This window comes from Cyprinodon tularosa, unplaced genomic scaffold (genome assembly GCF_016077235.1).
Source record: "Cyprinodon tularosa strain WSP-4 unplaced genomic scaffold, ASM1607723v1 ctg240, whole genome shotgun sequence".
NCBI lineage: Eukaryota > Metazoa > Chordata > Actinopteri > Cyprinodontiformes > Cyprinodontidae > Cyprinodon > Cyprinodon tularosa.
In genome coordinates, this window is record NW_024038897.1 from 210,723 (window position 1) to 225,434 (window position 14,712).

Sequence of the window (14,712 nt, forward strand, 5' to 3'; positions counted from 1 at the left end):
GTGGGAGGAAGCCGGAGTACCTGCAGAGAACCCAAGCACAGGGAGACATGCAAAGTCCATAAAGACCCCCGAGCAGTGATCAAACCTAGAACCACTTGCTGCAAGGTAACAGTGCTACGCAATGTTCCAACCGGAACATCATGATGCTGCTATGTTTAATGATGGGAATGGTGTGTTCAGAGTAGAGTTTGGTAAATACTGTTTTTTCAATGTCCTTAAAATTACTGATTATTTCTGACATCTGCCTAACTAATACCACAATATTTGCTTCCAATTATTAGTGGTTGATTCTTAAAGCTGATATTGCCTTTTCTTCCTCATTTAAATGATAAAGATGACATCATAGTAACAAATGTTAGTCCCACCTAAAACAATATTTAAAAAAAGAACAAATCAAACAAAATATTAACGATGGATAGCAAAGGGAGGAAGCAGCAATATATGCTCTTCACGTGATTTTACGGCATGGCTTTGGTCGATGCCAAAGTTAAATATTCGTTAAGAAAAAAATCAACTAACCAAGGTATCGGTCTACCTCTGGTCCAGAGTGATGTGCAGAGCTAGATATTATTTAGCATTTTCTGTAGGCGAAATTAATAAATAAGATTTTATCAAACCAAAGCAGTAAATAAGAATAAGGCATTATTATTAAAAAAATTAGCCCGTAAAAAATGTCTCACTTGTAAACACATTGAAACCATGCAGCTTGTTTGTTACCCTTTAAATATACCTCTACTTTCTGAAACTCTGTCACATAAAGTCCCACAATACAGCAGCAGGGTATAGCAACAAGTTTAAATGTATGAATTGTAGCACTATTTAAAGTGTAAAAGGACCAGATGGAAGAAAATCAGAAGACTAGAATTCGTCTACTGGAGCCGTTGTCAGTAATCAATAAACAACACAAAATAACTGCCTTCAATACCATGTATTAGACAAATTTAAAGTAAACAATACAAGACAACATACATAGAACCCAAAATAAATACAAAAAAATATATATACACAGTACTGTGGTAATCCTTTTGTTTGTGCACAACTGGTCTTAAATTCCCCGCTGATCAGTCCAGAGTCTGACCCGACACACATTCAGAAATCCATGGTTGGATTATCCAGATATTTAAGTTGAAGAATGTCCCAGCGCAAGTTGTTTCAGATGAAGAAGTGAATAATGGAGTGTATGCCTGAGTGGTGAGATGGAGGGGGGGAAATGATACAGACCAGTCCACTGTGGAGTGATTCTTAAGGCTCTCCTGGCTCCAGCCAGTTTTCAGAAGCTCGCCATCTTTTTCCCTAAAAAGGGATCACCTGGCCTGTATTAAAATAAACAGGACCAGTAAATTTCCAGCCGGCTAGTTAACTAGACTTTTCAGTTTCACACAGAAATAAATGCAAAATCTAATCTATCAGACCAAATAAAGAACATTTATCTCATCATCTTAAAGTTAGATTACAACAATTGATCACACTTAGCATTTGCTGCCACCAAAATGCTAAAACAACAACATTGTGCTCTCTACTCACCAATTCCAATAAAAGATGAGAGTATGGCAGCTCCAAGGCTCCAAACTCACTGGATTTCTCGGATCTACATGATTTTTATATTGTGAGGTTAAACAGTGCATTACAAACAAAGAGAAACTGATTGTTTGGGAACACCAACCTGTAGCTCCTTTGTCTCCAGCTCTCCCCCTCACATCTGACTGGGGAAAGCTGGAGCAAGCCTAAATAATTGCCTCAGGTGTGTCAATTGGCTGCATGCACTGTGTGACTGACTGTCACTCTAACCAATGGGGCAGTAAGGCGGGACTAAGGGCAGTTTTCACCCTGGGTTACACCCTCCCCCCTTTAAATCATGCACGTCCCGTGACATGTAAACATTAAACAATGTGAACATTGCTGGAAGTGGTGGGTGTCAAAACTAAAGCATCAGACAAACTGTGCAATAAAGTTTGAACAACTGAAATAAGCGGATTGCCTAAAGTAGTATATTGAAGCCGTTTAGGCGCCACTCTGTGACGTGTTGATCGTCTTAGAGAAATGTCATCAATTTGATTTATGCCATCAAGGTTTGGGGATCTGTTCAAAGAAATTTCAGAATCAGGAACAGGAACAGTTTCACCAACGGGGCTGCCAGGATCAGGTAAGTCTTCAGGATGAGGTGGAACTTGTTCTGCAGAAACATCAGGTTGCTCTTTGACACTAGATTCTGGTTCAATTGATTCCACTTCAACAACTGACTTCAAACTCTCAGAATCTGAAAGAATTTCAACAGGTTGTTTTTCCACTGTAGAAACTGTGGGGACAACAGAGTTTTCTTCATCATCAGGAGGTGATGACTGTCTGAGTGGTTTCTCCATTTTAAATTCTAATGGAGGTGGAACTAGATAGAATGGAATCTCTTCTTGCTCACAGTTCTCACCTTCTGCAGAGTCCTCAGAAGATTCTTGACATTTCTTGGTGTGTTGACGTGTTTGGGGTTTTGTGACTGGAACTGTCTCAGTTGGTCTTTCAGCATCTGTCATGGGGAGAAAACCACATGGAAGAAGAAGGTCTCTGTGTAGAGTGCGTAGTGGGCCATCTTTGCACTCTGGTTTCACCGTATAAACTGGGAGATCCCCAGCACACTTCACCACTACAAATACATCTTGCTCCCATTTATCACAGAGTTTGTGTTTACCTCTGAGTCTCACATTCCGCACAAGTACTCGGTCTCCAACTTCCAGCTTGGATGGTAGAACTCGCTGATCAAACCGAGTCTTGTTTCTTTTAGCACTTCTGGCAGAGTTCTTTGATGCTATTTGATAACTCTCTTTCAACCGTGACTTCAGGTTCTGTACATACTGCGAATGTGATGGACATTTCTCTTCACAGATAGGAAGACCAAAAGCAAGATCAATCGGGAGTCGAGGACAGCGTCCAAACATAAGTTCATAAGGACTATATCCTGTCACTTCATTTCTGGTACAATTGTACGCATGAACGAGAGGTTTAACATATTCTTTCCATTTTGACTTCTGTTTTGGTTCAAGAGTTCCCAACATTGCTAAGAGTGTGCGGTTAAACCTTTCTACAGGGTTTCCTCTGGGATGGTATGGTGTTGTATGACACTTTTTAATTCCTGTCATAGCACACAGCTCTTTTATCAATTTGGACTCAAAATCAGATCCTTGATCTGTATGTAGTCTTTCTGGAATTCCAAAATAGATAATGAAATTGTCCAAAAGACATTTGGCAACCGTTCTTGCCTTTTGATTCGGTGTTGGAATAGCAATGGCAAACTTGGTGAAATGATCTGTCAACACGAGAATGTCTTTGGTATTGCTGGTATCAGGTTCAAGACTGAGAAAATCCATACAAATGAGCTCCAGTGGGCGTGAAGTCCGAATGTTAACTAGTGGAGCAGCTCTCTCTGTCAGAGTCTTTCGACGAACACAACGTCCACATGCTTTTATTTTCTGCTCCACATACATAGCCATTCTAGGCCAATAGAATCGAGCTCTAACAAGATCCAGGGTTCGCTCTATTCCCGGGTGGCCCATGTCATTGTGAAGACTATGAAGAACAGATTCACGGAGGTCTGCTGGAAGGACCAGTTGATATACATGTTGCTCATTTTCTTGCCGTTTCCTGTAAAGAATGCCATCAATCATCTCCAGTTTTGTAAATTCTCTAAGGAGAAGATGAAGTTCTGGAAGTTCACTCCTGACTGTTGGGGGAATTTTTTCACCTGACTCCAACTGATGGATAATTTCCCTGACAGTAGGATCAGCTCTCTGATGATCTTTTAGGTCAGAATGAGACATTGCAGGAACAACAGGAAGTCCATGTGCCTCTTCAGAGTAATCCACAGGAATGACATCTGCCCTGACAGAGAGTGATTCAACCAAAAGACTTTCAACTTGGGTCCGAACCAGACGACTTTGGCAGATTGCATCCATCACTTCAGATGACATCTCATTGTTGCTGTTGTCTAAAAGATGTTGTTGAGCAAACTGAGAGATGAGTTCCTGATCTTTATGTGCAACCTCATCTATGACAGGATTTTCACAGGGACGACGAGAGAGTGCATCAGCATCCTGGTTGTGTTTCCCTGCTCGATACTGCAACTTAAAGGAGAAAGTAGAAAGTGCAGCCAGCCAACGATGACTGGTAGCATCCAGCTTAGCTGAGGTTAGGATGTAAGTAAGTGGATTATTATCAGTAACAACTGTAAAATTTGCTCCATACAAATAATCTTGAAACTTTTCTGTTACACTCCACTTCAGTGCTAAGAATTCAAGTTTATGAGCTGGATAACGACTTTCGCTGGCTGACAACCCTCGACTAGCATAAGCTATTACCCTGAGCTTCCCCTCATGTTCCTGGTATAGGGCAGCACCCAGTCCAGTGGTGCTGGCATCTGTGTGAAGGATGTAAGGTAGTGCAGGATCAGCAAACCCCAGGACCGGTGCAGTAGTAAGTTTGTCGATCAGGGTATCAAAAGCCAGCTGACACTCAGAAGTCCACCTGGAACCAAAAGGTTGCTTTGGATCAAACTGTGGGCACTTAGAAGATTGTACTCTTGAGGGTTTATTAGTTGGGGGGTACCCACGGGTCAAATTGTTAAGAGGCTTGGCAATAGTGGCGTATCCTTTTATGAAACGTCTATAATAGCCAGTAAATCCCAGAAAAGATCTTAAAGATTTCAAATTAGTAGGAATTGGCCAGGATTTCACTGTGGAAATCTTTTCTGGGTCTGTCTCAACACCTTTTTCTGAAACTATATGACCCAAGTATCTGACAGAGGTTTGGAAAAATTTACATTTTTCCAAAGAAAGTTTTAATCCAAACTCTTTCAGACGATTTAGAACTCTCAGCAGACGGTTTTCATGTTCTTCAAGACTGTTTGAGAATATGATCAAGTCATCCAAAAAAACCAATACCTCTTTCAAATGCAGGTCACCCATACATTTCTCCATCAATCTTTGAAAGGTTGATGGTGCATTTGTAACCCCCTGAGGCATTCGGTTAAACTCCCAAAACCCAAGTGGAGTAACAAAAGCAGTCTTAGCTTTATCTGCTTCATTCATTTCAATCTGATAATAACCAGATTTCAGATCTAGCACTGAAAACCACTTTGATCCTCTGAGAGCTGTAAATGATTCTTCCAGGTTGGGCAAAGCATATGCATCTTTGACAGTTTGTAAATTAAGTTTACGGTAGTCAATGCACAGTCGAATGTCTCCATTTTTTTTCTTAACAACAACAATTGGAGATGAGAAAGGGGATTCAGATTCTCTGATAACACCAGCATCCAGAAGTTCACGTAAGTGTTTGCGAACAGCCTCTATATCTTGTGGGTGAATCGGTCTCGCACGATGTTTGAAGGGAGTATTATCATGAAGATTAATGTGATGTTTCACTTGCTTGGTACATCCAAAATCTAAATCATGATGAGCAAAAACTTCAGGTACAGCATTTAACTTTGTTATGATTCTTTCCTTCCATTCTGATGGTATTGGAGACTCACCAAAATTGATTTTCAAAGATGCTGTTGATGTTTTCTCAGCCATGTGGTTGGTCACATTATGCTCTGAGATGATACCTGCATAGGCTTCCAGTTCAGCAATGATACTTAAAGCTGGTATGGAAATGACTTGCTTTGTTTCATTGGAAACAGCAACTGGAACCTTATTGAGTGAGTCAGCTTGAAGTGCAACCAGACAGCTACTGACAACCAGGCCACCCGGCAGGCCTGAAACCGGGTGCCGAACAACAGCACACTGACTGGCTGTAGAAGAGAGCTTGGCACGACCCTCGACCACCATTGTGCAACCAGCTGGAATAAGTACAGGAGTTTTACTATGGAGAGTCACAACACCCAAATGATTGCCACAGTTCTGCTGATGCATTAACTGATGCAGAACTGTTTTAAACCCGTATGAGGTAGGTTGGAATGTGGGACAATCACTGGAACAAAACTTTTCATAGAGAATTTCAAGTGTATTCATCCCAATTAGTACTGAAGCTGGAAATCCGGGTCTCACATCAGGAACAACCAAAGCAAGGGTTTCAACTGTTAGTTCACTCCCAATAAAGTCTTTTGGAAAAGTTATTGGTATTTCAACATAACCCAAATATGGAACTTGTTGACCTGCAGCCCCTTCAACATGAAGTAGGTCATTTAATGAATGCACTGGATGATCTGAGAGATGCTCATTGAAGAAAGAAACTGGAATTGTAGTGACTTGAGAGCCGGTATCTAGAAGACATTGAGAGCTGTGGCCAGCAATATTGACTTCTGCTGTACATCTGGATCCGATTAATCCTTTTGGTAAGTTAATTTTGGTTTTTGTCTGCATCTTTGCACACTTAACAGACTCTCTCTCTGTAGGACAAAGTTGGTCCAGCTCAGTTCCTGTTCGTCCCTCAACAGGAACTGGAACTAGTTTAAATGTGCTGTAGGAGAGGGATTTTGTCCCTGTCTCTTCTGTTTGTCATAAAATATTTTCCACTTTGCACTGACCAACGCTGAATTGGGCTCATTATCACATCGAGGCTTGATATGGCCATCCTCCCCACAACGGAAACAAAACCCAGGTTTAGAGCTAGACATGCCGAATTTTACATCTTTAACAGTCTTTTTCACAATAGGCTTTGAAGTAACTCTTCCAGCAAAAGGTAGCTTAGTGCCCATTTGACCTGCTGTTAAAGCAGTGAGCTGCTGCTGTATTGCAGCCATCTGTTGTGAAAGCTGTTTAGTCATGTTATTCAGAGCAACACACAAGTTAGTTTCCTGATCAGTATGTGCAAACTGGACCTGAGACGCAACCTTCTGTTTAGTGGTTCCCAAATGATGCTTCATCCTCAAGGTCTTTGCTGCTTCCCTGTCCTCTTCAGTTCTCAGTAACAACAAAAGCTCAGCAAATGATGGTGGATTATTTTTTCTCTGTTTAAGTTGAAGTTCTGAGATTAAATTGTTGTCCCAGCACCCTCTGCAGAATTGGGTCAACAGTCGTGCATCCATGTCCTTCTCCAAATCACCTCCTCTCTTTACTGCACTCTGTAATACAACCTGCAGACGCTGCAAATAGGCAGACGGCTTTTCTCCACTGTCCTGATAGGTGTCCATGAATTTAACATACAACTCCTCTCCATCTTGAACAGTTCCATAAGCTGAATCAAGTTGTTCCAGGTATACTTTTGGTAATGTGTCAGGACTCAAATGTTTCACTATATCACAGGCAGGTGGAAGTAAACTGTCACGAATTATTCTGGTACATTGCAGCTGTGACATAGAGGGATCTTGAAGAACTAATTCAACACTTGAACGCCATGTGTCATAGTCTGTCTCATGACTTGGCCTGGGGACTTTTCCAGAGAATGCTCTCAGTCTATGGGATGTGTGCATATGCAGAGAGCTGTCCCCACTCCTAACAACATGCTCCACAACGTACCGTTGCACCTCAGGAGGATTAAGATCACCAGCGGAAATGGGTGTGGACCGCCTCTCCTGACTTGGCACTTCAGCTCTGTTGGAGACAGCAGAGCTGAATGGGAGAGGAACTGACTGTGAGAGGGATGACAGAGGAAAAGGGAGTTGAGTTGTGGCATGAGCTGATGGCTGCTGCCCTCCATCTTCATCTGCAAACTGTTCCTCTTTTGCCTTCTTTAGCACCACAGGACAGAACTCTGCAATAGACTGCTGTATCTGGGACATCACTTCTGTGAGGACTTGAGTGTAATTTTTTCCAGACAATTTGGCAATTTCTTGTAAATCATCCAAATACTTGTTTGTCTTTAAACCACCAACCTTTGAGGCATAAATCTCAGATAAACTTTCAATATGAAATTTATCACCCACACTTGATGTAAATGTATATGGTAATATTGGAGATAAGCGTGCTAAAGACAACCCAGAATCAAATTCAACAACCAACATTTGATCAAATTCTGATTCAGATGAATCAATGGTAAGTCTCTGCTTGATATCACCATACTGTTCAAGAAAAGCAATAAGTTCATCAGTGGGGTTCTCTGGGACTCCATCAATCAATACTGTGTTAGGGATTTTTAGACCAAGGGTTTCAAAAACCTCCATAATGGAAATTGAATTGGTGAGTAGGAACCCTATTTGTGCAACTTTGCTCAACTGTTTTCTATTGATTACTGATCAAAACAGCTCCTGGCTAGCTCGCCAATAATGTAGCACTATTTAAAGTGTAAAAGGACCAGATGGAAGAAAATCAGAAGACTAGAATTCGTCTACTGGAGCCGTTGTCAGTAATCAATAAACAACACAAAATAACTGCCTTCAATACCATGTATTAGACAAATTTAAAGTAAACAATACAAGACAACATACATAGAACCCAAAATAAATACAAAAAAATATATATACACAGTACTGTGGTAATCCTTTTGTTTGTGCACAACTGGTCTTAAATTCCCCGCTGATCAGTCCAGAGTCTGACCCGACACACATTCAGAAATCCATGGTTGGATTATCCAGATATTTAAGTTGAAGAATGTCCCAGCGCAAGTTGTTTCAGATGAAGAAGTGAATAATGGAGTGTATGCCTGAGTGGTGAGATGGAGGGGGGAAATGATACAGACCAGTCCACTGTGGAGTGATTCTTAAGGCTCTCCTGGCTCCAGCCAGTTTTCAGAAGCTCGCCATCTTTTTCCCTAAAAAGGGATCACCTGGCCTGTATTAAAATAAACAGGACCAGTAAATTTCCAGCCGGCTAGTTAACTAGACTTTTCAGTTTCACACAGAAATAAATGCAAAATCTAATCTATCAGACCAAATAAAGAACATTTATCTCATCATCTTAAAGTTAGATTACAACAATTGATCACACTTAGCATTTGCTGCCACCAAAATGCTAAAACAACAACATTGTGCTCTCTACTCACCAATTCCAATAAAAGATGAGAGTATGGCAGCTCCAAGGCTCCAAACTCACTGGATTTCTCGGATCTACATGATTTTTATATTGTGAGGTTAAACAGTGCATTACAAACAAAGAGAAACTGATTGTTTGGGAACACCAACCTGTAGCTCCTTTGTCTCCAGCTCTCCCCCTCACATCTGACTGGGGAAAGCTGGAGCAAGCCTAAATAATTGCCTCAGGTGTGTCAATTGGCTGCATGCACTGTGTGACTGACTGTCACTCTAACCAATGGGGCAGTAAGGCGGGACTAAGGGCAGTTTTCACCCTGGGTTACAGAATACTTTGGCAAGCCACCGTACAAATTGTACGAATAAATCTTTCTGACACCTCTGCAATGATGCCCGTGCTTTTATGTAAGTCGCTTTTTTTTATCCATAAATTACAAATGCTTTGCGGGAAGATTTCTTTTTTCCTCTTTAAAATTGATACGAGTCAAAGAGCAATGGCTGACACCGCCCTTAAGTACTAACCACTCATTCATATTAGCTGCTCTCACATAACTGCATAGCCCTAATGGTTACATTAACCTAGTAAAACAGACAAGGTAACAGTCTTTCCGATATAAGAAGAAAGCTTTAAATTTAGTTGGGCCTCTAAAATCCTCCTCTGCTAACTATTATTCATCGGCTGGCAGTCCATAGTCCACCCTGTAAAATCTTTCAGGAAGGGTCATTAAGGATATTTCATTATCTCCATATTGCCAAGGTCAGGTTGTCCATATATCCACTTTAAAGCTGCTAGGGGAATATGCTACGACTGTAGTATAATAGACCAGAAAATGTCCACACCAGGAATGATGGGAAATCAATATTGGGCACAGCTCATCAATACAAACCCCATTTTCACAAGCAGGAAGAAGGTTCTCTAAAAAAGAAAAAAAAATGTGGAGGGAAATAGATAAAATCAGGGCGAGCGAATAAAATAAAACAATGTTTTATTGTTAATAAAATATTTGCTTTTCCGCTCTACAGTGAAATGAGAGACTCACTGCCGAAAAGGTCTAAATTGGTTTTGGCTTAATTTTGCTTTAATCTGCCAGGGCTGGATTAGACACTCCATAAATGTCCCGGCACAGTCATGTAACCACTTTAAAGGAGAAAGAAACATGGCGAGTGACAATGATTTGCCACATTTGTTACAGCAGTGGCAGCCAAGAGCCTTAGTCTGCCTTTGGACTGTTAGAAGGAATGTTGATGCCTTTCGTTTATTGCAGGGTGATGGCAAGAGGCAATGTTTAGCCGGAATACCAGCAAACAAAGAAATGTTAATATATAGCAGCATTCAATCACTCTTACCCTCTTCTCTCATAATGTCCTCATATTTTTTTTAAGTTTGCAATTTGAAATCAAGCAGAGTCTGGACATTATGATGTTTATATAACTCGTCCGAGGCTTAACTATCATAAGGTGAAACAGCCGGTTCATGTAGGCTATTTGTTAAATAAACAAAGCAGAGCGTGTTGTGGTCCAACATGGAATTTACAATGTGCTATGGTGGAGAAAAGAGAAAACAGCCTGTGGTTGTTTAACCAGCCAGTGGTAGCCTTGGGCGCTGTTTGTTTATGCAGCACAGCTTCCAACAAATGAATATCCCACTGGCAAACTGATGTTGGAAGAAAAGAAGTCTGAATACAAAAGCAATCTCCCCCCTCCTTCTTCCCTGCCAAACGACCACCAGCATCAACATAGTCCCCAAATACTTCAGCTGATGGTTATCACAGGATTTTTGTAGAGCTGTAAAAAGTCATAAAAACTCTTTCATTTCTTTATTTTTATTTTAGGTCTAGAAAAACATTCACCAAGTCCAGATTTTCATTACAAGGTAATCAATGACATATATTTTCATCTTTCATAGTTTTTTTTGTCATTTGTATAATTTTTATACTGTTTTCGTATAAGAAAGACTACCACCATTTATTTGCTATTTCCTGGTAGGTCTGCCGAGGAATTTAGGTTTATTAAACAATAATGGCCGAAGCTTTTTTTGATTAAAAAGTCTCTGTCCCTGTTGTTCTATCTCTGCCTCTCCACAATTTAAAATGTACCGGTACTCTATATTTTAGACGTGTTAACAGATATTGATCTGCAAAAATTTTTTTTACAGTAGCTTTTTATGTCAGTCTATCTTGAGAAGCACAAACAGTTGCTGTCAGTGTGACTTCATCCAACCAAGTAGGGAAAACTTTAATTTTGAAATTCTTACTGTATCACAAGTCTTTCAATGTCTCTCCGTTGTGTCAACAGAGTCCACGAATAAATTTTATTTTTTATTTTACCTTTATTTTACCAGGAAGTCCCTTGAGATAAAATCTCTTTTTCGAGGGAGACCTGGCCAAGGGGCAGCAGTACAATAAGACATATAAAAACACATAAAAACAACAAAATAAAGATCTCGAGCCAAGTGACACTTGTTTACAAAAGCAGTGAGTATGACACTTTTAAGCAGTTGTGCTGCAGTTTTTAGTGAAATCAGGAACAATAGCCCCATTTACATTAACCATTTGAAATTGTGCCGATATTAGTAGGAGCACGGTAACCGAGATAACTGTTGAGTGCAAATGGCACACACAACTGAACCAGATCACGCCAGACACAACCAAACTGTGCTAACATGGTACTAGTTCATCAGTAGAACTTGTCTGGATTAGTTCTGGCTCGGTTTTCAGATAACAAACAGCGCATGAGCAGACCAAGTCATCAGCCTACGTAATCATGAATTTTCAGACATTCATAAAAATAATATTCTCCCAACCTTGCCACATGCTGCCTTCTTCGCCTGACTCTCTGCAAACTTCCTGAATGTTACGTGCAACACCATGTTGCTTGATTGTTTCCCTTTAGAGAGCAGTAGTACCGTAGATCGTCACTAGGAGGTGAGGAACCATGCTAGTGTGGTGTGTAAATGGTTGTAAGGAACCAAGCTTGGCACGGTTAGCTGATCCAAGCTCGGCACGGATCGGTTTTCAGAAGGTAGTGTAAATGGGGCTAATGAGAGTGATGGAGTTACTATGCATGATTTAAAAGCAAGGTGGGAACATTGGATGATTGATTCAGGTTTTGTTAAGCCTGAACTATAGAACATTTCAGATACTACGGTATAATATGAGACAAAGAAATATAGATGCTTTACTCACATCAGTATGCAAAATACTTGAAAGTAAGAGTTAAACTGATCGTTTGTTATATGTCCTGATCACTTTGGGACACACAAAGTATATTTAAGTTAAACTTCTGAACAGTCAAGTCTTAAGGAAAAAATAACAAAAACAAAACAGTGATATAATGACAAATGGGAAACATACTCTGCGCTGATGCAACAGGACACCAAACATCATACCTTTAATTTAATAAGAATATGCTGCTCTGAAGGGAGCATGTGACACAAAAAGGACACAAATATTATCAGGAAATTTTTTGTTGTATTTGAAGCCATTTAAAAACATACATGTTGTATATAGCAGCACATGAGGAATGCCAGGAAAAGAATGAACCTGAGTGATTAAACTAATGAATATGCACTGTGCAGGAATTATTTAAGAAAAAGAATACATACATTGTTCATTCTAATTGTAACAGGACATAAAATTAGCATTTTCAAAATTTTGTCCCAAACGAATGGCTTATGTCTGATTGTAGATTAGAAGCTAGATGCAGTTTTAGTTTAGATTTCTCCCAAAGCAGAGGTGTTTTACTTTGCCACATTATTTCTATTGTGGAAAAAATCATGATATTCTTGTAAAATTGCTGCCAAATTATGCCAGTTTATAATGGTCAGACCAATGCAGGCACTGTTGCAGTGAATCGCAAGCATCCTACTCCATTCATTACAACGTGCTGTAATTGCTACAGTCTTTTTTTTTTTTTTTTTTTTCTGTCAGACACTAAATCAGGTAGGGTGTGTATAAGCCTTCAAAACTAGACCGGCAACAATTTGTGACATGAAATGAGCTTGATCATGCACTGAGGTTATTGGAATGCAGCTTTGGATTTCTGAAACCATTTATTAAAAAGGAGGGTTTTTTTTTGTTTGTTTTCCCCCCAAAATGCCTCAAATCTTATATTGGTAATTCCCTATGGTGAACTAAATAGCATGTATGGTCCCACCTGTGCTATTTATTTGCACTGATGAACAATCTCTTTTCTCTTACTGTACAGTAGATACATTGTCTTTGTGTGAAGATTACACATTGTCTGCTGCATGTTAATGGCTTATTGACCATGTATGGTGTAATGAGAGCTTGGGTGCGGGGGCAGCCGTGATATATGAGGGTGAAAATTGGCCTCTGCCTCACTGATGACCTAATTTCAATATTCAGGGACTTGGGGATGGAAATGACACTTTTCACATTTAAGTGCTTTGTATTAGCCCCTGGCTTACTGTAACTGTCTAATCCCAGTTCACAGACCGGACAGCACATATTACAGAATACTGGCATGGCTGGAGTGAAGAGGATTGTCTGAATTACAGCTGCTCATTGAGAACACAGCAAGGTTTCCATGCTACCAGGCAGGGACGCACAAAGAGACAGCATTCGACTCCTTCAAGGAGTCACCTTCATCTTTTTTTTCTCCCATTCAGCTGAGTTGATGCATGCATCCAAGAAAATAAAGCAGAGAGCAGATTCCAAAAGGGCTCTGTCTTCAGAGATAACCTTGAGGATGTATGGCATTTAGCATTCCACTCAACCCCGGTCGTGGCTTTCTGAGAGCGGTCATGGTTTCCCTAAAGCATATATTTTGATCTCCAGCCTTACATTGGGAAAATATTACCACCTCTTCATACTAAATAAGAAAGTTTCTTACATTTTCTTGTGCTTTCCGATTCAAATTTAAAGACTGTCATTCTATGTTAGGATAAAATGGGGTGAAGCTCAATGACCTATTTGCATTTCTGTCTAGTGGAGCAGAAGAACAGAAGGGTGGGGTATATAGCTGAAGGTTGTGAAAATGTAGACTTATTTATCATTCATCCTTTATTTCGCTGGTATTAGTGAGTGGAGGTGTCATGTTTGGCACATCTAAACTCTGTGTTCTGCCAAAGAGATGTGACAGCAAGAGAAATAAGTGTTGCTTTAACCTTGAGCCTGATTTAAGTAAACATGAATATATTACATTCAGTAACCCTCATTTCTCCGCTCACACTGTATTCTTACAATGCTTCAGTATATTAGGTGCACTCTTTACTGCAGACGGTAATGTGAGCTGTAAGGCTCTGCACAAAAGGACAGCTGAGGCACAACGCAGCAGCTTTCTTCTTCCATCAAGTGAAAAAAAGCTCCATAAACTATATATATATTTTCTTTTTTATTATTTGAAATGGGAAAGTAAATTATTAAGTAGAGCAGAAGTCTATGGGTAAATATTTGCAATTTTTTACCACATATTTGTAGAATGTTAGCAAAACACTAAGTCTAAGTGTGCACATTTTTTTTTTTTTTTTTAGATGAGATGCTCCTAAGATCTATGAGGACAGTGTTCCAGGTGTGTGTCTTACAGACAAAGACAACTGCCCAAAATACCTTTTTCTAAATGGAAAGTCACAGTCTCTGGGCTCAGGTGCTCCCACTGTTTCTCAAACTGATATATTCTTGCAGAGGCCCTACAGATTAGAATTTAAAAAAACCAACAAATATTAAAACATTTGTTCATATTCTCCTAACTAAGTAAAAATTATCGTAGAAAGAATATATGCAAGAATGATATATAAGGATAATAACTGGTGTTTAAATAGTATTATAAAACAGGTGTTTTCCATTCTAAAAATGTATTTGGAT

At 39.8% G+C, this 14,712-nt stretch overlaps 2 long non-coding RNA genes across 2 annotated transcripts; both read right to left on the bottom strand.

Moving 5' to 3' along the window:
* Positions 1-844: 844 nt before the first annotated feature.
* Positions 845-2,124, bottom strand: LOC119785134. The gene is made up of 3 exons (XR_005281012.1): positions 1,664-2,124; positions 1,525-1,588; positions 845-1,313 (listed from the first exon to the last, which is right to left on the bottom strand). It is a non-coding gene; the product is annotated as an uncharacterized LOC119785134 (long non-coding RNA).
* A 5,423-nt stretch (positions 2,125-7,547) lies between these two features.
* LOC119785150 lies at positions 7,548-9,208 on the bottom strand. The gene is made up of 3 exons (XR_005281018.1): positions 9,041-9,208; positions 8,902-8,965; positions 7,548-8,690 (listed from the first exon to the last, which is right to left on the bottom strand). It is a non-coding gene; the product is annotated as an uncharacterized LOC119785150 (long non-coding RNA).
* Between the last annotated feature and the right edge of the window lie 5,504 nt (positions 9,209-14,712).